Raw genomic sequence first — 23,632 nt, forward strand, 5'->3', positions numbered from 1 at the left:
ATTTGAATGAACATATCGCCAAAGCAGATATACAAATGACCAATGACATATGGAAGAATATGTAATGTTATTAATCATTAGGGAAGTGCAAATCAAAACCACAGTGGGATAACACCTCACACCTATTAGGATAACTACTTCAGAAAAGAGGAAATAGGGCTCAGGGTAGTATAGCTAGCCTGGGATACACAAGGACCTGGGTCTAATCCTCAGATACAGAAAAACTGGAACCTTCATGCAGTGTTGATGGAAATAGAAAATGCTATGGGGGTTCCTAAAAAACTAATTACCATATAATTCAGAAATTCTACTTCTAGATTAGATTCAAACAAATAGAAAGCAGGGACCTAAAGTGATATTGGTGTGCCCATGCTATAGCAGTGTTATTCCCAGGAGTCCAAAGGTAGAAGCAACCCACGAAACTATCAGTAGACAGAAAGGATGAACAGAAGGTGGCCAGTACATACCATGGAATATCACTCAGCCTATAAAAGGGAGGAAATTTCAACACAGGTTAGAACATGGAAGAACTTTGAAGCCATCACGCTAAGATACGCCAACCACAAAAGGACAAATGTAGTGTGGTTCTACTTAGATGAGATGAAAAATGGGCTGGGCACAGTGCTAGTATTGCAAGGTAAAGGCTGGGGATATAACTCAGTGGCACAAGGGCCTGCCTGGCAAGCGCAAGGTCATGAGTTTGATCCCCAGCCATCTTGGGCTTCATTTCTCCCTAAACTTACATAGAAATTTATTTCTCCAAGAGTTGGAGGCTCAGGAAGTCCAAGATCATGGCAGTTTTGATGTCTGGTAAGAGCTTACTTTCATACATTATACCTTCTATAACTGCATCCTCGCATGATGGCAGGGTGACAGAGTTCCCTCAGGGTTCTAAGGGACTGACCCCACCAGTGACATAATCACCTCCCAAATCATGTTTGAGGTTAGAATTTCAATTTATATACCAGGTATAGTGCTGCATGCCTGTAGTTCCAGCTACTCAGAGGCTGAATCAGGGCACTCACAAGAGCCCACAAGTTTGAAACTATCCTGGGAAACAGCAATATCCCCAGCCCAAGAAAAAGAAGCAGGGGTTCAGCCAGGTACGGTACACACACTTGTGGTCCTAGCCCTCAGGAGACCGAGGCAGGAGGATCACCATGAGTTTGAGGCCAGTCTGAGCTGCATAGTGAGACCCTGTCTCAAACAAATAAACAAATAAAAAAAAAATTGATTTGTAGACTGTAGCATCAGCATTACAGGGTAAGTTGTTAGCAGTTCAACATCCCAGACCCCAACTGGACCTACCAAATCAGGCTCTGCACTTTAATAAGATCCCCCCAATTAACTCCTGTCTATATTTAAATTTAAATTGTTGTAAAAGGCCTCTAACTGCTCCATTTTGGAACAATGGGTCTCTACCTTGGTTGCCTATAGAAGCTCATGTGAAACTTCTAAAACCTACTGGTTCCTGGTTGGTACTAATTCCATCTGTCGGGGCAGGGGTAGGCATTTGTGGTTGTTATTCTCTAGAAGATTGTGAGCTTTAGTCGGGACTGAGGACCACCAAGTTGTGACTTAAAGGAAAATACAACAAACAGTGCTATGAATTATGAACTGGTTTACAGTTGTGAGAAGCAGAGTGAGATTAGTAAATTTGAGCAGCTCTTAACCTAAATATGTAACTTAGTAATGTGAAAGTACAGTTTGCATGTAGAAGCCATTTCTCCTCCTAAGAGTCTTCGTGTCTTAATCCTTATTTTTCTTTTATTTCAATTCATTTAGCTCCTAGGGGATCTCAACAGCCTTCTTAACCTCTACTCCGTGGCGGCCAGGCCCTCTCACCAAGCCCAGTGAGAAGGTCGTGCTCCCGCCCCGTGCCCAAAGCCAGTGCTACTGCTGTGAAGACCAAGTGCAGAGCCCTGGGGGAAGCAGCCATCGCTAGCACTTTGCCTGCTGGTGCTGTTTGGCCAGTGACCCGAGAGATTCGCTGGCAGAAGCCACCTGCCCAGGTGTGTTGGGACTCCAGTAGTAAGCACTTAAAGGTTTCCACACTCCCTGTAAATCAGCTTGGTGGCCGTGACCCACCCCCACCCTGAAGCAATTTTGATATTTCTGCCAATCTGCAAGTTCCACACTTTCTTTATCCTTTTCCCACACTTGTTTCATTGTCACGCATCCTTCCAGAGACCGCGACCAGAACCTGTCATAATCTAAGTATTTCAGAATAGAGAGCCTCACCTGCTGCACAGAACTTTTCCCAAAGGCGTGCTTTTTTTTGTGGTCACAGTTGGGTAGATGAGGGTCTCTCTGAAGGCTGGGTAAACATTTATAGAGCAGCTTATATTCTTCATTTCTATACCAGTAACTAGTTTTTAAGAAGTTGAAATCGCTTTTTTAGTCAGTTGGTGTTAGAAAACCTTTTTAAAAAATGTTTGAAGGTGAAATTCAGTTTAATCAATGTATCAAATCTTAATTGAATTCCTGCAGTTTCCATCACTGGAAAATGACTAGCAGCTTTCCTATTGTTATTGAAATATTCATCTTCTTCATAAATATTATGACATTTCTTGAAATGCCAAAAATATGCATGATGTATACTATATTGTCAAGAATTGGACAAGGCTCTTGTTCAGGCATAAGCTTATTTCAAGCGGGGGAAAAACGGTGGTTGATACCGCAGATAAGAAAGTAGGATTAAGGGAATGTAATCATTTTTATCAACATGGTCTATTTCAAGATAGGGTCCTAAAAACCTAATTCCTCTGCAGAAAATGTGCCCTAAATGATTGAGAGTCATTTTTGGAGATGTAAGTTCTGGTTCCTAATTAAATATGTGTGTTTGAGGAAGTCAGTCTGTTTCTGCCTCAGAGTATTTATCTGTAAAATCAGGACATTGCACCAAGAATCTAATAGTTTCTTTGAGCTCCAAAAGTCAGTGATTCTATGAATTCTCAATGAAATTATGGATTACCAAAAAATAGAAACAGCATCTTCTATTTTTTCCCAACTCCTGATTTTGCCATCATATAGAAAATAACAAAAATAAAGATAACCGGGGATATAGCTCAGCGGCATAAGTGCTTTCCTGGCAAGCCTGAGGTTGTGAGTTTGATTCCTGGTACCAAAAAAAAAAAAAAAAAAAAAGTTAAAATCTGGGGGCTGGGGATTTAACTCAGCGGCAAAAGCGCCTGCCTGGCAAGCGCAAGGTCGTGAGTTCGGTTCCCGGTACCGGAGAAAAACCAAAAAAAAAACCAACCAACCAAACAAACAAAAAAATAAAGATAATTAAAAATAGGGAAGGGATAGACATAGCATTATGCCATCTAACATGTCAAGTTTCCTTCTTGTGTTCCATCCAGTCCTTGAACATATGTACACATAATTTCAGAGTTACAATCATAAAAGAGGTAAAATTGTATATTTGGCTTACTTGACTTAACATTATAACTTTTCTATATAACTATTATCCCTCATAATTGTAGTTTCAATAGTTACATGTTCTCTATTTCACTGATATGCCATGTTTACTTACACTTTTCCTATGCTTGGAAGCTATTTAGATTGTTTTCAATATTTGATAACCTAAAATGCAGCAGCAAAATTTTATTTATATTCCTCCCGCTTTTAAATAACTTTTTAAGAATACATTTTTTGAGTGTGGTTACTAAGTTAAAAAGAGTCTCTTTACCATTATTTATTTTATATATATATATATATATATGTAAGCTTACATATGGTAGACATTGTTGCTGCCATGTCTGAGACTAACAGTTTAAACCTCCCCAAAGGTGTAGTATGAAATGATACTTAATGTTTTAATTTGCATTTCTTTGATTCCTGGCAGTCTTGAACATTTTTCCATATGAGACTGCATTTTATCTTATGTGAATTGTCAAATTGTGTCTTTTCCATTTTTTGGCTGTGAAACCCTGGGTGAGTCACTTCACCTCTCTGTGGTTCAGTGTTCTCATCTGTAAACGGGGTAAAAATAGTTCTTAACTTGTAGAGTTTCAAAAGGATCAAATGAATTTCTTGACATAAAGCATGTAGAACATTGCCTAATGTATAGAACCTTAAAAATTATTAGGAATAACATTAGGATATTAATACTTTTCATTACAGTTTATGAAAGTGCATAAATATCTTTGATTAACTTTTAAGAGAGTTCTTCATGCAAATAACAACGTGGCCCCTTTAGTCTCCTGGGTTTGGAAAAATATCTTTCTCAGTGTGTTGTTTTCATTTCAGAGTTAGTTTTGCCTGTGTATACAGTCATGCACGTGTAAGCACATGAGTATATATTTTTCTCACAAGTCCAAAACCATGATGTCTGTACAAAAAGGGCAACTTGTAAAATGTTACTGGCTGACAGTGCTCAGGATGGTACACACCCAACTCTGTTTGACCCAAGAACTGTTCAACCAAGTCATTTAGAAAAAATAAACAAAACAAGGCAAAATTAAATCACACACACACACACACACACACACACACACACACACCCTCATACACCAAGCTACACACACATAAACACACACATCAAACAAATAAAACCACGGATATTTCAAGTCAGAGAGAGATGAAAGAAATTGTAAACCATAGGAATTTCTCTTCAAGAGTAACTGATTTTTTTAGACAAATTTTAGACCAAGTGGAGAAAACACAAAAAGGTAGCAGCAGTAAATTGCCTTTGAGAGTAAAAACCTCTTAGAATCCGCAGTATCCTGTATTGAGAGAGTCTTTAGGGAGGGAATGAAGCACAGCTCCAAATGGCAAAGCTAGCGATGTTCAAGACCAAAGTTAATAATTTGTACAGTGAGTGAACTGAAAGAAGAGGATTAAAAGCAATAAAAAATAATAACATGAGTAATGGGAAGAACTGATGAAGGCCGAAGCCCAGATGAGGATTGGAAACTATTTAAACTGGATAATACAGTATGTGTTTGGCTCTGAGAAAACAGAAGTTGAACTTTTGAGTGGTAATCAAGGACTTCGTCTCAAAGTATTTGCAAATAGTACTGGTATGGAGAACAGATGCTGACATTATTGCCAATGGGAATCGCAACGTGATAGTTGGAGTGAGAGACTGAAAGAAACCACAGGGAATTTTTGTGGAAAGCTCGGCATTGAAAATGATTTATGGTTGATTTAAGAAGGAGACAAGGAAAATAAGGCTATAGTGTATACCATCTGACTGCTGCAGACAAAGGATGTAAACAGCTAGCCACAGCTCTCCAACCTTCTGGAAATCAGAATTCTGCTCGTACCGAAAGGCGCCAGAATGTTTGTCTGAATTAAGTGCATACTTCTTTTCTAGCATCTAAGAATAGTTATCCTCCTTTCCTCTTCCATTACTGCTTGTGTAGCCTTAAAAAATCCTCACCAACTCTTAAGTACTGTGTAGTCACCCGAACAGATTTGCAGGACACCTAATTACTTCCTTACGTGCATCCCTAGGCTCAGAAGGTGGTCAACTCTATTTTGTTATTATTTTATGTGTGCAGTACTTTCATGTTAGGAAATTGACATGTGGAGTTTTCAAAAGAATCAGGCATGTCTTCCAAAAATATATAATGAAGTAAGCTAAGAAGATAAGTTGAGATAGGGAAATGTGATGATTCCTTTTGTGGGGGCCATGTAAGTGTATCCTCCCTTCAAAGCAGAGAGAATCAGCGGGAGGATTTTCAAATGGAAGATACAGACCATGGGGATATTGATGTTGGTCCTCAAGTTCTCAGGACCGCTAGAAAAATGAGGATCATACACAGGGGGAAATGATGAGCAATAATAATGTTGCCAGATGTAGGAACAATAGGCTTTAATGCCTGGCCAGTGACAGTGCTTATGAATAACAAAGAAAAGAGACAAGATGAGAAAAATAATGCTGGGCTTCGTGCCCAGGAACCTAAGCCAACTCAGCCAATCAGTGGCCAGAGTTATGTCACCTCAGGAAAACATACCCAGGTTCTTTCCGCATATCTGTTGATAGGCATTCTCCCACAGAAATGTATCTCACCACCATCTTCTTTCTTGTTTCCTAGTTAAGTTTCCTTCAAAGACTTCTCCTCACAGAGGCTGTGCTGAGATTGCAGAGGTCCATCTACTCCTAGGCCAGAATAATAGGCAGAGTCAAGTGTTCCCTTGGTGGGTAGGTACCAGTCTGTACTCAAAAAAGAGCTGATACAGCTGCTCACATAGCTAGGGAAGATGGAAAGCTGAGGGATCTATCTTCATGCATTGCCCCTCCACACTCTTGTTTTCTTGGTAGAATCGTTTGGCATTTAGGATTCACTCAGATATTACCACTCAGATGTTACCATTAACATCTCCAATCCACTGATGGAAAGAGCTCCATTCCCATAGCATCTTGTGCAAAGCACTAATTTGGCCTTCGCTGTACTGTTTTGTAATGCTTTACTTGTTCACCTTTCCCACTGGACCACCAAATGCATGATACTGTGAATGTTATCTTTACGTTAAAACATAAGACTGGGTTCAGTGGGCCCATCCCTTACTTTTCTACCATAAATTTGTACTTTAGTGTAATAGTAACTGGCTGTGTATCTCAGTACCTTTCTCTGAGGGACACAGGAAGCAATCCATGTGTTTACACACTTGGTATGATGCACAGCTAGGAATGTGTACATGTGCAAAAGTGTCAAAATAGGATTTGGACCCACCTTTATGCTCCAACTGGTTTTGTGTATGTTTACTTGAGCATCACAGAGGGTCCATTAGACCTGCACCACTCCAGGATTTGTTTTTTAAAAAAGTTTTCTTTTGATTTTTCTGGTAGAAGTAGCCCAATTCAACACAATGGCACATGAAAAACCAGATTTGCAGTTTTGGAGGAGATCAAAAGTGAACCATCATATTACTCATGCATGGATGATGGTGATCCGTGAAGGTAAACTACCTGCTTTCATAACAGAAGAGTGGTGTGGGTGTATAATGATGACAACGGCAATGATGATGACAACAGTGATGATGACTTTGATGTTGGCCATAGGAGCCAAAGTTCCTGTGACAGTGAAATGGATCAAGAATCAACTGATAGAAACACAGAGAATGCAGACCTCCTTGTTTCAGATGATGAATAAAACAGCAAGGTAAGTACATATCTGACTGGTCAAAATGTTGTGAAATGGCCATGCAACCAAATGGAACAATTCAGTGTTAGAACTTGGTCCAAAAATATACTAAAGGTCTTGGCAGGGGTGAAACTTATTGAACAAAATGCCAGCACTGCCATTCAGTGTTAGACACTGTAACAGATGAAATGCTTCAAGTGCTGTGAAGTACTCAAAGGCTGAAATGCAAGTAAAACATTCTGTATCTACCAATAGCTATATTCAAAAATGTATTTATTATGACACCCCACTAGCTGAACTGGAAGCATTCATAGGTTTGCTCTACTTAGCACGGATTTCTCATGGTGATCACAGGAATGCAAAAGACTTATAGAAAAGTGATGGGTCAAAATATGGCATGAAAACTTATGCCCTTGTAGACACAAAGACTTATATTCTTTCAGCTTAGATTTATCCTGGAACTCAGTCATTAGGTCCTTATTTGTATAGTAATAAACCAAATGATGTTGTGAACAGACTTGTTGCTTCTATCTCCCAAACTAATCATGACATTCAACAATTGGTTCATCATTTTCCAATTGGTGTAACATTTGCTCACAGAGCCAAGTTGATCAGTGCAGGAATTGTGCAAAGGAACAAAACAGAAATTATAAATGAAATGTGTAACATAGTTTGATAGTTTACAAAGAAAATAACAAGTGCAAAATATCACAGAGAAATTTTCTTAGAGGATTGGGACTGGAGCTCATAAGAGATCATTACAGCAGAGGAAAAACAAAATGTTTCTGCCCAGGGAACTACACAAAAAAATTGTGGAGCACACTGGTGAGCTGACAGGTGAACAGGCAGGTGCAGCATCGCAAAGACCTTCTATGACAACAGAAAAGCAAAAAAGATGTCACCTGTGCCCTACAAGAAAGTACAGGAAGACAAAACATATGTGCTATCAGTGCAAGCAATACTTGTGTAGAGAAATGCAGTTGTCATGTGTGAAGACTGCCTTGGGTATGACAGTTGAAGCAAAGCTTATTTCTGTGGTAGACTTTTGTTTGTGTTTACGCTGTAGTTTACACAGGTTTTTATTTTTGATGTTATCTCTTAGGTTTTGTAAACAAGTAAACAGCTGGTATGAAAATGTTGTCTATTCTAAGCATTCATTACATATTTGATATTGTATTTTATTGACATTTTAATTCCCTGCTAAGTGCATGTTGTACAATATAGTAGGAAGCTCCTGACAAAACAAGAGAGAAGAGAGGTGACAAGACTGCCACACAGGAAAGGAAAGCTAAGCACATGTGCTGTCAGTGTAAGTGAGATGTGTGCATGGAGCATATAGTTGTCATGTGTGAAGACTGCTTTGGGTGTGACTGCTGAAGCAAAGCTTCCTTTTGTGGTAGTGTCCTATTGATATTTTCCTTGTAGTTCACATAGGAATTTATTTCTGATGCTATCTTTTTGGTTTTGTAGGCAAGTACACAGCTGATGTGCAAAAGTTGATGTCTCTTCTAAATGCACAATACATATTAAGAATTTAAATTTTTTGTCTTTTTTTGAGACAGGGTTTCATTATGCACTTTGAACTCACTTTGTAGCCAAGGCTGGTCTCAAACTCAAAGCAATCCTTCTGCCTCAGCCTCCTGAGTGCTAGAATTACAGGTGTGAACCGCCACACTCAGCTATGTTATTGATATTTTATATTCCTGTTAACTACACACTGTATAATATAATAAGAACCTCCTGACAAAACAGCAAGACCACTGAGATGTCAAGTATGTCCTACAAAAAGGCCAGGAAAGCAAAAGATGCGCCATCAGTGTAAGCGATGTTTGAATATGGAATGTGCTGTTGTGGTGTGTGCAGACTGCCTTAGTTGTGTTAATTGAAGTAAAGATTAGTTTTTTTGTAGAGTGCTATTGGTATTTTCATGTAGTTCATATAGGAATCTATTTCTGATGTTCTTTTTCAGAAGTTATACACCAAAAACCAGCCAATGTTGAAAATTTTGATGCTTTTTAAAATTTTTTTTTGTTTTTTTGAGACAACGCTTCACTATGCAGTTCAGACTGGTCTTGAACTTACTTTATAGCCCATGTTGGCTTCAAACTTGCAGCAATCCTCCTGCCTCAGCCTCCCAAGTTCTGGGATTACATGTGAAGATTTTTTATAAACAATAAATATTAAAAACTCACTACTTTATTTTTGTGACTTTTTCTTGTTAAGTACTCATTGTTTAATATAATAACACTCATAAAATAAAATTAATAATTCATCAATAGAAATATTTTAAAGAATAAACATGGGTCTGGCAGACCTACATTTATGCACCTTGATGACAAAATTAGTCTTCGGCTCCAAGTGTTGTCTATATCTTCCAGCCCTAACAGAGTACCTAAAATTGCTCTGTGCAGTATGGTAGCCACCAGCTACATGTGGCTTCTGAGCACTTGAAATGTGACTAATTGAATTTGATATGTTACACATATGTTGCAAGAGTAAGATACATATTAGAGTTTGACAATGTCACATGAATAAGAAAATACAAAATATTAGTAAATTTTATGATTACACATTAAAATAGTATTTTGGATATATACAATTAAATAAAATTTATTAAAGTTCATTGTCTGTTTTTTCTTTTACATGACTACAAGAAAGTTTATAATTGCATTTGTGCTTCCTGTTATATTTTATTGGATAGCACTGGTCTAGAACATAGTAGAAACTTGTTTAAGTCAGTGTCTTAGCTGGAAGAAAAAAGCACACTCAGTTTGGATCTTGAAGAGCTGTGAATGAAGGGACAAGTCACAGAAGTGTGGGCAAGCTTAAGGGAATCCACAAAGGCTGAAGAAGCATCAAGACTTGCAAAAGAGCAGAGCCATTACCACCTAAGCCTAGAAGGAAGGGGAGGAAATGGCGTTCTGAGTGTTGGTGGACACTGCTGAAGGTGCATTAGCGTGTCACCCCGCAGGGGCCCTTGGTCTGCTAGTCCACGCACTGCCAAACCTCGCATCCTGAGTGATGAGACAGTCTGCCCTTGATCTCCTGCCTTGCTCCCCTGCCTTGGCAGACGGCAAATTGGTCCTGACTGGTGTCGTCCTTAGGAGTCACCTCCCACCTTCCAGGGCATGAACCAGTGCCAGAAAGGGCACAGAATAGATGACAGAAGGACAGATAGCAAAGCGTAAGGGGACAAGGCTCAAAACATTAGTTAACTGAATGAATGAAATGAAACCAGTCAATTGGAAGAGAATGGAGAACAGTAGTAAGTTCATTCTTTCTCTCCTGGGATCTTTCTACAGAGCTGCTTTGCAAACTTCTGTGACACTGAAGTTTAGTGACATTATGTTAGGGATTTTACAGACATTTCCTCCCGTGTTTTAATATGTATATTTCTAACTATTTAAAACACTGCTAGAAACCGGTCATGGTGGTGCACACCTGTAATCCCAGCACTTGGGAGACTGAGGCAGGAGAATCACCACAAGTTCAATGCCAGCCTAGGCTACACAGTGAGTTCAAGGTCAGCCTGGACTACATAGTGAGACCCTAGTCTAAATAAATAAATAAATAAATAAATAAATAAATAAATAAATAAATAAAACAAAACACTACTACAGCACAACATGCACACCTCCATGTGTTATGTATCAAGATATTTGACACATAGAAACAAATCACACATCAATTAGTGTTGCCAGCTAAATTTGACTTGGTGCAAGCCTAAAAATAATAGTTCTTTCTGCTTCTTCTGTACTTTTAGTATCTTAAATATGTCATTAAATAGGAAGGTTTAGATCTGATTAACTATTTAGAAAAATTAGGTCTGCAAGGGTCCACGTACCTAAAGTTGTACATACTAGTATTGACTATAGCATGTGTGCCAGCTTATTTAATTTAATGCCCAGCAAGGTTCAAGCAGCTATATTTGGCCCCAGTGCTCATATCACATTATATCAGTTTATATCATGTCTATGTCAACATGTCATATTCATGTTAAGAATTTCTTCCATGGCCAGTATTGTTAGGAATTTGATTTGAAATGTGCTCCTGGCCATGAAGGCTTTTTCTTCAGTCCTTGACAAGGTTGAGATTAAATGGTTCCTGCATGCTGGGCATAGTGGTGCATGCTTGTAATTCCAGCTACTCAGGAGGCTGAGGCAGGAGAATCATAAGTTAAAAGCCGGCCTGAACAATTTAGCAAGACCTTTCTCAAAATTAAATAAAGTATCCTGGTACCGGAGAAAAACAAAAAAAAAAGAAAAAAAAAAATTAAATAAAGTAAATGACTAGGGGTGTAGCTCAGTGACAGAACACTTGCCTAGAATGCACCAGGCCCTGAGTTCAATCCCTGTACTGCAAAAAAAAAAATTTTTTTTTTGGTCCTTTTCATTCTGTCCTTTAGCTCTCAGCTCTAATGTTTCTTCCTTGGGAAAGGTTCCCTTGACCAACTAATATATTAGCTTTCTCTCACTGTGCTTTTTTTCAACTTTGTTTTAATTTTATTGACTTCACAGCATTCATCTCAATTTGTAACTTTTTGCTTAATTGTCTGTTGAGTTTCATCTCTTTCCAAAGCTAAGAAGAATTTGAATTTCAACAGCATAGGAACTGGGTCTGTACTTAGCTTGGCTGGGGACTATTTTCAGAGCTTTACCTATATGAGTTCAGCTACTCGCCATAACCTATGAGGGTCTCTGACTCTCCTTTGAGAGATGTGGATAGTGAGATGTAGGGAGGTTAAGAGACATGGTCCAAGTCACATAGCTATTATAGGAGAGGGCCAGGATTCAAACCCAGGGAGTACAGCAGCACATTTATTAGAAACTTTCCATGGTGCTGTGTTTTGTGTGAGTTAGTTTTACTCTTACGATACCCTTGTGCAATAGATGCTTCTCTTAGCTCCATTTTCCGTGTGAGGAAATGGAGACCCAGAAAAATGAAACACGTTTCCAAAGAGCATGCAGCCAAAAAATGGCAACATGGTAACCTCCTAAACAGGGTGCTCTATCACCTGTCTGGAATCCTGCTTCTGTGATGTGTCATAGCTTCCCAGTTCTAAGACCACCTGTGGACAGAGACACGTTCTTCATCCATAGTGGGAGGAATAGGCAGGGTGGCCAGTAAAGCTCTGCTTACTTTCGCCTCTGTGCCCTCTCATCCTCTCCCCATCAGTGTTCACTTTAGTCTTCTCAAATTGAGGCAGTGAATGCTATCATTTTCCTGCACAAAATCTGGGAGGCACAAATATGTGGAATTTCAACCACATACTTCTAACTAACCAAGAGGTCAAAGAAATCAAAAGAGAAATCAGAAAATGCTTTGACATTAGTGAAAACAATTCAGATGCGATGTTCCAAGAGGTATGGGATGTAGCTAAAGCCTCATGTGTACAGAACACATGTACATAACATTTCTATTCACCTTATTTCGCCTTCACTTGATTGCCTTTTTGAAAAATCTATTCAAGGAACGCTTACTGAAGGCCAGCTCTGGGCCAGACAGCATGCTGAGGCTTGGAGGCAGTGGGGACTAGAAGATAGCTCTAGCCCACCACTGACTAGCAAGGCAGGTGGAGCATGTAAAGCCATGACGATACCAACTAGCTAAGGACTTGCTCAGGGTTCTAGTCAGCAAGACCAGAAGAATGTTATCTTTCCGGCTGTTGTTGTCTCATTTTGTCTGTACCTTGCTCTCCTTCGGCTTTCTCTTTCCTTAGACTTACTTTTCTAGTTACCTTGTGTCCCTTTTCTTAAAAAAACAAAATTATTTGTACAGCCAATTCCAGGTGATCTCTTTTGTAGATTTTGTACAATTAATGCCTGAACCTTGACTACTGAAATTTGGAAATAATTTTCCCCACCAGCTCCCTGCCTCCCAAATGATGAACAAGAGGAGAACAGGGATTGGTTGTAACATTAGCCTAAGGAAAGCTAAAGTAGACGGTCATTAGCTCCTCATGACTCCCTATTCCTCTACTCTCCACAGAATTTAGAATTTCTTCCCAAGCCACAGAGGAATGGCTTTTTCCCCTCAAGTCTCTGCTCCACCTCCCCTGGCACAAATGCTACAAATGGAGATCTTCTGATTTGTTTCCTTCTGTCTCTAGGATTATGGAATGTTATTTTAAAATTCTTCTTTGAATTTTTTTAGCCAAATTTATATCCCCAATTTTTATAAAGCCTGGCATATAATAGATATCCAAAAAAACACATGTGAAAATAAATCCAAAATGAAAAAAGAAGGAGAAAAAAATAGTGTGTCATTTTTGCATGGACAATTTTGTTATATTTACATAGAGGTGTATGTGTCAGTTTCATTCTTGCATTGTATGATCCCCCAAAATAAGGGGAGTAGTCTTTGTTCTTCTTTGTATGTCTTTTGCTCCTGACCTAAAATAACACCTACTATGGAGCAAAAGTTTAATTTATATTTGTCAAATACAGAATGAATAAATACTAATTCTCAGTAAACCTCTGATTGAAGTGAAGACAACTTATGCTAATAATATTCTCCAACAGATAGAACGTTACCTTAAACATTTTCTAGAACAAGATATAAATAACTTCTGTAAATAAACTAAGGATATTATTAGAAGGATGTCACAGAGAAAAAGAAACTACATGAGTGTACCTCAGGCCCAGGGAACCCATCTCTTTAAATGGGTATCCCTGTTGTTTTATTCCTATGGAGAGAAAGTAGAGCTGAGCATGGGAGGTGACCTTGTCCATGGAACGGGAGTGTGGTGGTGTGAACATGTGGATGTGGGATTTTTGTTACTGTAGCCATTCCCTTCCAAAGACTTGAAAAGTGCTTTTATAATTCCATTCTACTGCCATTGCTTCTGAGCTTTCTTCTCATTTCACATTTAAATTCAATAAACCGTCCAGTGAATGTGGCCATGCATAATAAGTGAACCCAGATCTGATTCTAAATGGAAGCCAAAGCCAGTGTCCAAACACTAGGAAAGCATAATTATCCCAAGAGCAGAGTTTTGTTTTCTGGGAGGGCTTTTATCGGTATCCTTGGAGCCCCAGATGTCCATTTCAGCATTAGACAAGGAAAAAGATTTATGAGACACATTTCTCCCTTTTCTGGGGAAAAAAAAAATCTTCCCTTTTGCAAAAAGACTTAGTGTGTGAATACATCCCAACCCTTAAGGGAAAGGAAGAAAATTATATAAAAAAATCTATGCATGCTAAAATAATATTCACTCAAAATGGGGAATGATTGATTCTTTCCATATGTTCTTACCCTATTTCAATTTAAATTAATTTTGCAGGAGTCATTAACCATCTCTGCAAAATTTGCTGGATTTCTTCCTAATGCTGGCTTTGGCACACCTGCAGCCAGTACATGTCTATGGTAATCTGTAGGAACCAAAATTAATTTTAGCAAGAAAGCAAAATGGTTCTCAAGAGTCCTTCTTCATATGTCTGGTTAGCATTCACCAGGGGCAGTAAACGCAACCTGACAAGGGTGACAGAAATGTTTCAAAGGATCTCTTCCAAGTTTTCTCACTGTCTTTTTTTTTTTAATTTGCAGGTGCAAAAATTCCATTTGTAATTCTTTAATTCCAAGGGCAATGGGCGCCTTGGGGTCTCAGAATTCAGGACAAGTGGCCAGCTGGGACACAATATTCTGCTTGCAAGTTATGGCAGGTGCAGAAGGAGGGCAATGGTTACAAGTTTGGCCTGCTCTCTTTTTCTTTCTTTTTGTGCTTCCTTTCTCTCTTCTAGACGAGCGTACAGTTACATGAGCTGAATTAGTTATCTCCCAAAGCTGTGCTGTTATACATCCAGGAAAAGGATTTGATTACTCAATCCATGTTTCCAGGAGCCTTATTTGGGTTCTTTTGTGCAGCAGAAGAAAAAGTGCTGAGTGTACCCTCTGTTTGTTTTGTGAGTTGCCTGCTGGGCACTTTACTTGCTATCACTCTGATTTCAATAGATGGTCTTTCCACTGAGGTTGGAGAATGTCTATATTTAGAAAACAATCCAGGATGTATAAAATGGAAAAATTAGGGGAAAGCAAAAGTGCACCAAGGAGGAGAGAGAAGGGCAAGACACAATTGCAGATCCTTTTTAATGAGAGGAGCCGTGCCTGGTGTCCAGGTTTGATTTCTTTCTTACCTTGCCGATCATTCCACCTTGCAATGCAGAGTTACTAAGTGAGGAGATGAGGAGAGGAACAATAGCCAAGGGAAACAGCTCCACTGCATGGTGATGTCCAGAGTGAGTGTTCCTAATGCACACCCCAGACACAGGGTAAGCATCCGGGGAAGCCTAGACACAGGTGTCCACTGGAAAGGGCATATCTGTATGGCAGCTACAGCCACACTTAGTCTTCTTTGTTGTGGTTTTGTCAGCCAGTGGCCTGCAGATGAGGTCCATGACTTCTTTCCAGATCAGGAGTGGTTTGATAGCTTTTCTGCAAGCTATTGCCAGAAACTCACAAGTGGGGAGCAAAGCTAGGTGTGACAAGAGCTGACTCTGCTTCATCTTCACTCAGATCTTGACCACTTTGGAAAGATTAATACACAAAATACCCAGATATAATGAAAGGAAAACGGGTGAGGGGCCTGGTGGCACAGGCCTATAATGTGGGACTCTGCTGAGGCAGGAAGATCTCAAGTTTGAGCCCCCCTGGGCAACTTAGTGACTTAGCAAAACCCGCTCTTAAAATTTAAAAATGGGAGAGGCCTGTAACTCACTGCGCACACCCTATGTTCAGTTCCCAGTACTGAAAAAAAAAAAAAAATGGGAAAAGAAAAAGGAAGGATACAGAGCTTGAAAGCAATGAAAGAATGATATCTGAGATGGTCTAGAACCTTGGCCTGTGTAGCTATAATGATTTCATTGCACGTTATTTCCAACAGTAAAGCTATTTTTGGGCTTGGGATAGGTTTGGTCATTTTTGCATGGTCTCCCTAGTGCTCTCTGCAATATTGCAAACTTTTATTTATTCATATATATATATATGTATAAAACTATTCCTAGCATAGGCACACACTCAGTTCAATACTTACCAAATAGATATGTGAGTTACCATAGCTATTAATTTACAGTAACAATGAGCTATGGACAGCCATTCTCTTTGATTTTAAAAATAAAATGAAAAAAGGGAAGGAAAATGTCTATTTGGCAAAAAATTTATAAGATATCTGGGTATCCCTAAGATGTTTAATAGAACACATATTTCTTCCTTACAAAGCTCAAGGCCAGGCTAGATGTGGTATGCACACCTGTTCTCCTGCTACAAAAAGGCCAAGACAGGAGAATGATGAGTTCCAGTCAGGCCTGGGCAGTGGTAAGATCCCTCCTCAAAAGAAAAAGTTCAACACTGGTATCTTAGTTACTTTCCTCATTGCTGAGACACAAAATCTGACACCCAAAGTTAAAGGAGGAAAGGTTTGTTTTGGCTCACAGTTTGTAGGTTTCAGTTCATGGTTAGCTTGCTCCGAGGTAAGGTGGCATAGTCAAGGGGCATCACAGAGGAGAAGCAGTTCATGGAAGGCAGAAGGCAAAAGGCAGCAGAGCAGCAAGCAGCAAAGTAGCAAGGTGGCAAGAGATGACAGCAGTCCTCTTTCTGTTCCTTGTGTGCTGTCCGGAATGCATGCCCTTAGTGCCGGTAGCACTCACGTCCCGGGTGAGCCTTCCTGTTACCCACACCCAGAACCATGCCAAACCAATCAGTGGACTGGGCTAGTAATCACACACCTTTGATCCCAGCATCACACACCCTAGACTCAGCGACCTCTGAAAAGTCCCACCTATGACCACATGAGGTTTTGTGGGGACATCTAGACACAAGCCATAACAACTAGTGACTGTTTTTAAGTGGCATTACTAGAAGAAATACAATTGTGTGATGATTAGCTCTTATCAGGTTGCAGCTGCCTCCTCTCAGAAGTAGCCCAGTCTCAGCATCACACTCCCGTGTCGTGAATAAGAAAGTTACTCTGAAGTGTCCCCGCCCAGTGCTGTGGTCATAAGTTCCTCCAGCATCAAGTTGGCTGCTGTTAGTTTGTAGGTGGGACATCTTGGACATCATTCTTTCTTAACTGTTTCTCTCCAGTGCCCCAGTTTCCTTGGGGGAAAGGAGGTAGGCCACAGCTTATCTCTGCCTCATGGTCAAAAGAAAATACTCTCAGGTCTCTAGAATCTTGAGTTCTAGTCTTGGCCCAGCTACTCTTGTTAGTTATAGACAAATGAACCACATCCCGCTGGACCACAGTTCTTCATGGGAGCAGAAAGGTGCACTATCTTTGCTCCTTTAAAAGACTGTTTTAAACTGGGCACAGTGGCACACACCTATCATCCAGCACTCAGGAGGTAGAAGCAGGAGGATCACTGCAAATTCAAGGCCAGCTTGGGTTACATAGTGAGTTAAGGGCCAGCCTGCAGTACATAGCGAGACTCTGTCTCAGAAAACCCAACAATAAATAAGTGAAAGACTTTTAGAGTAGCAGGTGATGTTGTGGAAAGAGCAAAGGCTCTGGAGTCAGCCAGTTCTGGTTCGTTGTTTGTCTGTTTGTTTGGTGGCACTGGGGACTGAACTCAGGGCCCTAGGCATGCTTGGCAAGCACTCCACCACTGAGCTACTTCCCCAGCCCTTCTGCTTCATTTTTAATAAATATTTGTTTAGCATCTTCTAACTGCAGGGCATTATTGTTGCTGCCAGAGATACTCTCCTTGTGCTGCTCGTGTTTCATGGGGTCCAGTACCAGTTAGTCTGTGGACTTGGACAAATCATTTAGCCCCTCAAGTTTGCTTTTTTTTCTACCTGTAATGTGGCTATTATAGTGTGATTTTTTTTTTTACTGGGAATTGAACTCAGGACCTTGCACTTGCTAAGCAAGCACTTGTACCACTGAGCTACATCCCCAGCCTGTGGCTATTATAATAGGATTTCAAGTTTGCTATCAAGATTAGACAAAATGGTATTTAAAGCATCTATTATATGCCAGGAACTCAATGCTATATAACCAGTGACAAACACTTTTTCAATTGTGGACTCTGGACAAGTGAATAATTTTTCATCCCTTCTCTGTACTGTATGGCTTTAACACCACATCTGTCACAAAATTATACTATCAATTTCATACATCTCTTTTTTTTTTTTTTTTTTTTTGGAAAAAGGGTTTCACTATGCAATTCAGGCTGGCCTTGAACTCACTTTGTAGCCTAGGCTGACCTCGAACTCAGAGTGATCCTCCTGCCTCATCCTCCAAAGTGTTGGGATTACAGGTGTGCACTACCACACCCAGCTACATTTTTTTTTCCTGTATCTTCTAAAAGCAACTTCACTTATGAAAGAAATACAATCTGAATATCTGCTATGCATATACTGACTATGTACTAGGCTAACTCTGGGCAAATGTAAATAAATGAGACTTTCCAGGTCTTACTCTGGACCATACAGTAAAAGCTTGGATTTCACCAGTGTTCTCACTTTTGCAGGGCTTATTCATCTACAGTCAAATATTGGATGGGAGGAGAAGGAGAGAGAGAGACAGACAGACAGAGACAGAGAGTGATAGAGAGACAGAGAGAAACAGAGGGAGACAGAGACAGACTGAGATGAGAGAGAGAAGAAAGGCAGCAGACAGAGAAGAAGGGAGGGAAGAAGGAAAGGGGGAATGAGGGAGGGAGAGAGAAAGGAAAAAAGACAACAGTCCTCTTCCTGCAAGTGGGCCAAGCGAAAGCTTTACCAGAGACCTACAGCTCTGTCCCTAGGACCCTTGGCAATCTTACTCTCCTCAAAACAAAACAGATGGTGGAACACATGTTTCCTGCAGCTGCCCCAGAGGTAAAATTTTAACCTATCAGTCTCATTTCCAGCTAGAGAAAATCAATGCAGTTATTTACTGTACCCAGCCATGTGACAAGAGTGCTACAGCTATTTGAGAAGATATAAATAGGAAGATACTCAAGGAGACATACGTCAAATCGAAATGTGACTCCTACCTTCAAGGCAGGATGTGGAATGTGTTAATTTATTCATTCAAGGAAAATCTGTGTGATAACCATGGACTTTGAGGAATTATACTCAGTGCTGGGTCTACTAAATGAGAGAACCAAAGGAATAAGAAAATATTTATTAGCACCTATGATGTACCGGGCACCGTTTACCACTTTATCTCACATTTATTTTCCATTAGCTTAAAAAAAAAAAATGTAGCTGGGTATGGTGGCACACTCTTGTCATCCTAGCACCCTGGGAGGCTGAGGCAGGAGGATCACAAGTTCAAGCCTACTCTGGGCAATTTAGTGACTTAGCAAGACTCTGACTCAAAATTAAAACATTTTTTAAAAGGTGGGGGCTTGAGGAGTAGCTCAAGGTAAAGGCCCTGTGTTCAATCCTCAGTAAAATAAATTAATAAATTTAAAAACAAAAGCTGTGCCCTTTGACCTCAGGGACTTGGGGTGTGGCAGGACAGAGAACAGCAGCACACATTGTTGGGGGCAGTGTCCTAGAGGAAGAGGCCCAGAGCTGGTGCCCCCAGGAAGGAGAGAATGGCTAACGGTCCCCAAAGGGCAGGGGCAGGCGTCCCAGATGTGGTGGCATTCTAGTCGTTAAGCAGAAGGAGCACATGTGAGGGAGATCGGTGCCAGACAAGGATGCAGATGACAGGCAGACAGGGCGGGACAGAAGGCCCAGACTGGCAAGTGCTGCAGGAGTCGGCGAAAGCCCAGGCCTCGCAGAGCACCAGGTTCCCCGCCCCTTCCACACATTCACCCAGTGCAGCTGCCTCAACTGAGAAGCTTTATTCCTCTGAAAGAAGGACACCAGTATTCAGATTTCCAGCCCACTATGGTGCACTTGGGGCCTTATTTATAACTCACTCTTTATTTTATGAAAAAAAAAAAAAAAAGTATTTCCTTTTTGTTCTATGATCTATCTGGGGCAGCAGCTGGTCTTTGTCCTGAAGCCATACTGGATCTTGTCTTGTTTTATACGGATGAGATTTAGGAGTAAGAAGTGGGAAACCAACAGACCCGCTCTGTGTCCCACCATTTGGTTTTGATGGGTAGAACGGCTTTCTTCAATCTTTCTTCTTTCATTTGGTGGGACTTATACAACATAGGTTGAATGCAAAGGTGTGGAGCCTGATGACAGATGTTCAAATTCCACACCTGCCCGCTTTCCTAGCCGGGGGAGATTTTCCACTGAACATCTCCACCCAAATTTGGATCATGGGATTGGACTCAGCCCTGAGAGATGAGATACAACTTTAAATTGGGAGTCCACCAAGGAAAAATTCGGAGACAGATCTTTACTCCTTCGTTACTTGAATGAGCAGGGATAGCCCAGTAACCACACCCACAGTGCTAGGGCCGGAGAGAAAGAGAACAGCAACCCCGGTCTGGCTTTTTCATATGTTCCCCATTGCCTAATTCAGCAAGCAGAACACCGGATCCTTGGGAAATTATTAGGGGGGTTGCAATAAATACTTTACCAGACTCCTCCGCCTTTGAAGGTCTGTAAGCATATTCACAGAATAGCTGAACTGATAAATAGGCTAAAGCTTTCAGCCCACAATAATAATAACAATCATTATTAATTTGGGGAGTGTTTACGCAAGGTTCTATTTCAAGCACTTAGTTATGAAATGACTCATTCCACGTTATAGCCACGCTGTGAGGTAGGAACGACATCATCTCAAGTTTAAGGTAAGGAAACTGAGACACAGAGCAGGACAGTGACTTGCCGACCAACCTGCCAGAGTGTGGTGCCTGCCCAGAGCCTGTGCTGTGAGCCACTCTGTAGTTCCATAAGCCAACCTCCTCCGGAATAATTATAATCATAACATTTTGTGTTCTAATTATAAAACTAAGTCATATAGGAATTCCTTTAAAATAAAGAAAGGAGTTAAGAAGTCAAAATTATTTGTATTTTTATCACCCAGTGATAATGTTTATTAATATTAGGTCTATTTTCTTTTGGAAATTAAATTGCGCATATAACTCTCTTTTCAAATAGCATAACACTGTCTATGACTTTTAAAATTTAATGTTACAATTTGAGCATTTCCCATCTTATTAAATAGTCTTACAAGCCGTAGATTTTAATGGGTGCAAATATTCCAATTATCCGGAGATGTCGTAACTTACTTTAAAAACCCATAAAGTTGTACCATTAGGTTGTTTCCAGTGTTCCTGAGACTTCTGTGTTGGTTTCTTGAGGAGTCTTGAGCCTGGCACTTTCAGGAACTCGCTGGGCTGTTTGAGGAGCAGCTGGTGTACCAAAGGGACTGATCACATTCCCCAGCGGCCCCGCAGTCACCCAAGACAGGTGACGATGGTGAGAAGTCTCCGGAGTGTCTGCTTTCCTAAGGAGAGTCCAGAATCTCATTCAGTTAAGCTATAACTTGCATACTTTCCCTTAGTTTTATAAATAAAACGTGGATCTCATGAAGAAAATACAACATAACAATGAACGAAACAGAAAATAAATAAATTAACCCAAAATCACACCACTCAGCTTGGTATTTTACTTTCCACATTCTACAGTCTTGTCACCTGTTATTTTATGACACAAAATGTTGTGTACATTTTCCTGTTCTATTCCAAATGGCAACTCGAGACCGCCTGGCCCTTCTCCTGCTCACAGGCCTCTTTCCAACAAACCGTCACTTTTTTTTTTGTCTTTGTGAGACAGGGTCTCGCTAAGTAGTTCAGGCTGACCTTGAGCTCACTTTTCAGCCCAGAGTGGCCTCGAGCTCGCAACGATCCTCCTGCCTCAGCCTCCGGAGTGCTGGGATTACAGGCGTGCGCCACCACGCCTGGCTCTGAAACAGTCACTTTAACGCGTTTCTGTTTGGGTGAATATAAAGCACTTTTTCTCCTTTTTCAGCTTGCCACACTCCAGTTGCTGTACTTTCAGCCAGGCGGGAGCGGGCTTCCTGGCACCAAGGAGTCTGCCTCGGGAAGCAAGGCCCGTGTTCTTGTAAAAAACACAAAAGAGTCTATGAAAAAGTGACCTAATGTGATACTGCCAAGAAGGGCATATGTGGGAAGAAGGACTATCTGGGTGATTTCACCTTTGTCTTACCTTTAACACAGCCTACCGATTCAGTTTCATCTGGTGTCTTTCTACCATGAGGTGGTAAAGGAAGCGCCAATTGAGATAACTATGCCCATGTTTGCTGCCTCCAATTAAAAGTCTGACTTTTAAGGAGATATTTCTACCTCACACTCTTTCTAACTTTTCCAAAAAAGGAGAGTCGGAAGCTAAGACTAGGTTCATTTTAAATATGTTTGTCTGAAGTCAGGAAAAAGAGGACTCTGGGCCTCCCATCTTCCCAGACAATAGAAGAGGAGTCCTATACCCAAAGACATGTAAACCCATGCTAAGCTCACAAATGGTGAAAAGATAAGCTGAAGCCTGGTGTGGTGGCGCACACCTGCGGTCCCAGCAGTTAGGAGGTTAGGCGGGGATGGGCGCCAGTGTGAGGCCAGCACAGGCTACACAGTGAGTTGAAGACCAGCCTGAAAAAATAGTAAGACCCTGTCTCAAAACAAACAAACAAACAGAAAAGCTAAGATGAAGTAGTAATATATTGCTTTGTAATCAAACTGTTTGTGTGTATGTAGTTCAGGGCTTGCAGTGATTCCAGTGCTTATTGAAGCTCTGTTCATTTTTTCCAGTCCATTTTCCCCCTGTTTGGATATTTTCTATTGCTGGGTCTTCAAAACCACTAATCTTCCTGCCTTGTTTAATTTGTCACTATTCCCATGGGCGTATTTTCATCTCAGACATGGTGTTTTCATTTCTGAAAGTTTGATTTGGGTATCTAAAAGGTTTTTATTAATATATTTTCTTTTTTAGGACAGTTTTAAATTTATAGAAAAATTGACAAGATAGATTTTCTGGGATTTGTGTCTCCCCAGAATTTCTATGTGGAAGCCCTGGCACCCAGAGTGACTGTATTTGGAGACAGAGACTTGAGGGAGGGGACCACGCTCACACGCGGTCACAAGGGTGAGATGCTCATCTGACAGCACTTGCATCTCTGCGGAGAAGGGAAGAGGCTCAGGGCCACCCTCTCGGCTTCACACACCCAGGGAAAAGCCAGTGATCACTGGGATCCGCTGCTGAGGAGGTGGCCGTCAACACTCCAGGAAGACAGTCTTCAGTAGGAAACCAATGCCAACATCACTTTGACCAGGAACTTCTGGCCTCCAGAACTGTAAGCAAATGAATGATGTTTAAATCACCCAAACTGTGGTATTTTGTGACAGCAGCTGAGCTAACTTCTACACTGTTCAAATATCTACTCAAGTCTCTGTTTCCAGCTCTTGAGAGTATTTACCAGCAGTGCAGTTTCAAGTAGTCTTGTGTTTAACTGACATATTGTTTTCCACAGTGATAATACCTTTTTTTTTTAATTTTAAGGAGAATAGTAAAAAGAAAAAAGAACAATAGCAAAATACAAACAAAACAAAGCAAGGACATTAACAATGATACAGGGTTTTAAACCAAGTGGTAGGGATTAACAATGGTTGTTATATTACTTATTGGTATCTTCAGTG

The 23,632-nt window shown here is 40.5% G+C and overlaps 1 long non-coding RNA gene across 1 annotated transcript; it reads left to right on the forward strand.

The window, feature by feature from the left end:
- The first annotated feature begins 1,719 nt into the window (after window positions 1–1,719).
- LOC106149560 lies at window positions 1,720–23,259 on the forward strand. Its single transcript, XR_001235822.1, has 3 exons — window positions 1,720–2,012; window positions 6,800–7,112; window positions 22,991–23,259. It is a non-coding gene; the product is annotated as an uncharacterized LOC106149560 (long non-coding RNA).
- The last annotated feature ends 373 nt before the right edge of the window (window positions 23,260–23,632 follow it).

Source organism: Chinchilla lanigera, unplaced genomic scaffold, assembly GCF_000276665.1.
Source record: "Chinchilla lanigera isolate Chin_1 unplaced genomic scaffold, ChiLan1.0 scaffold00048, whole genome shotgun sequence".
Classification (NCBI taxonomy): domain Eukaryota; kingdom Metazoa; phylum Chordata; class Mammalia; order Rodentia; family Chinchillidae; genus Chinchilla; species Chinchilla lanigera.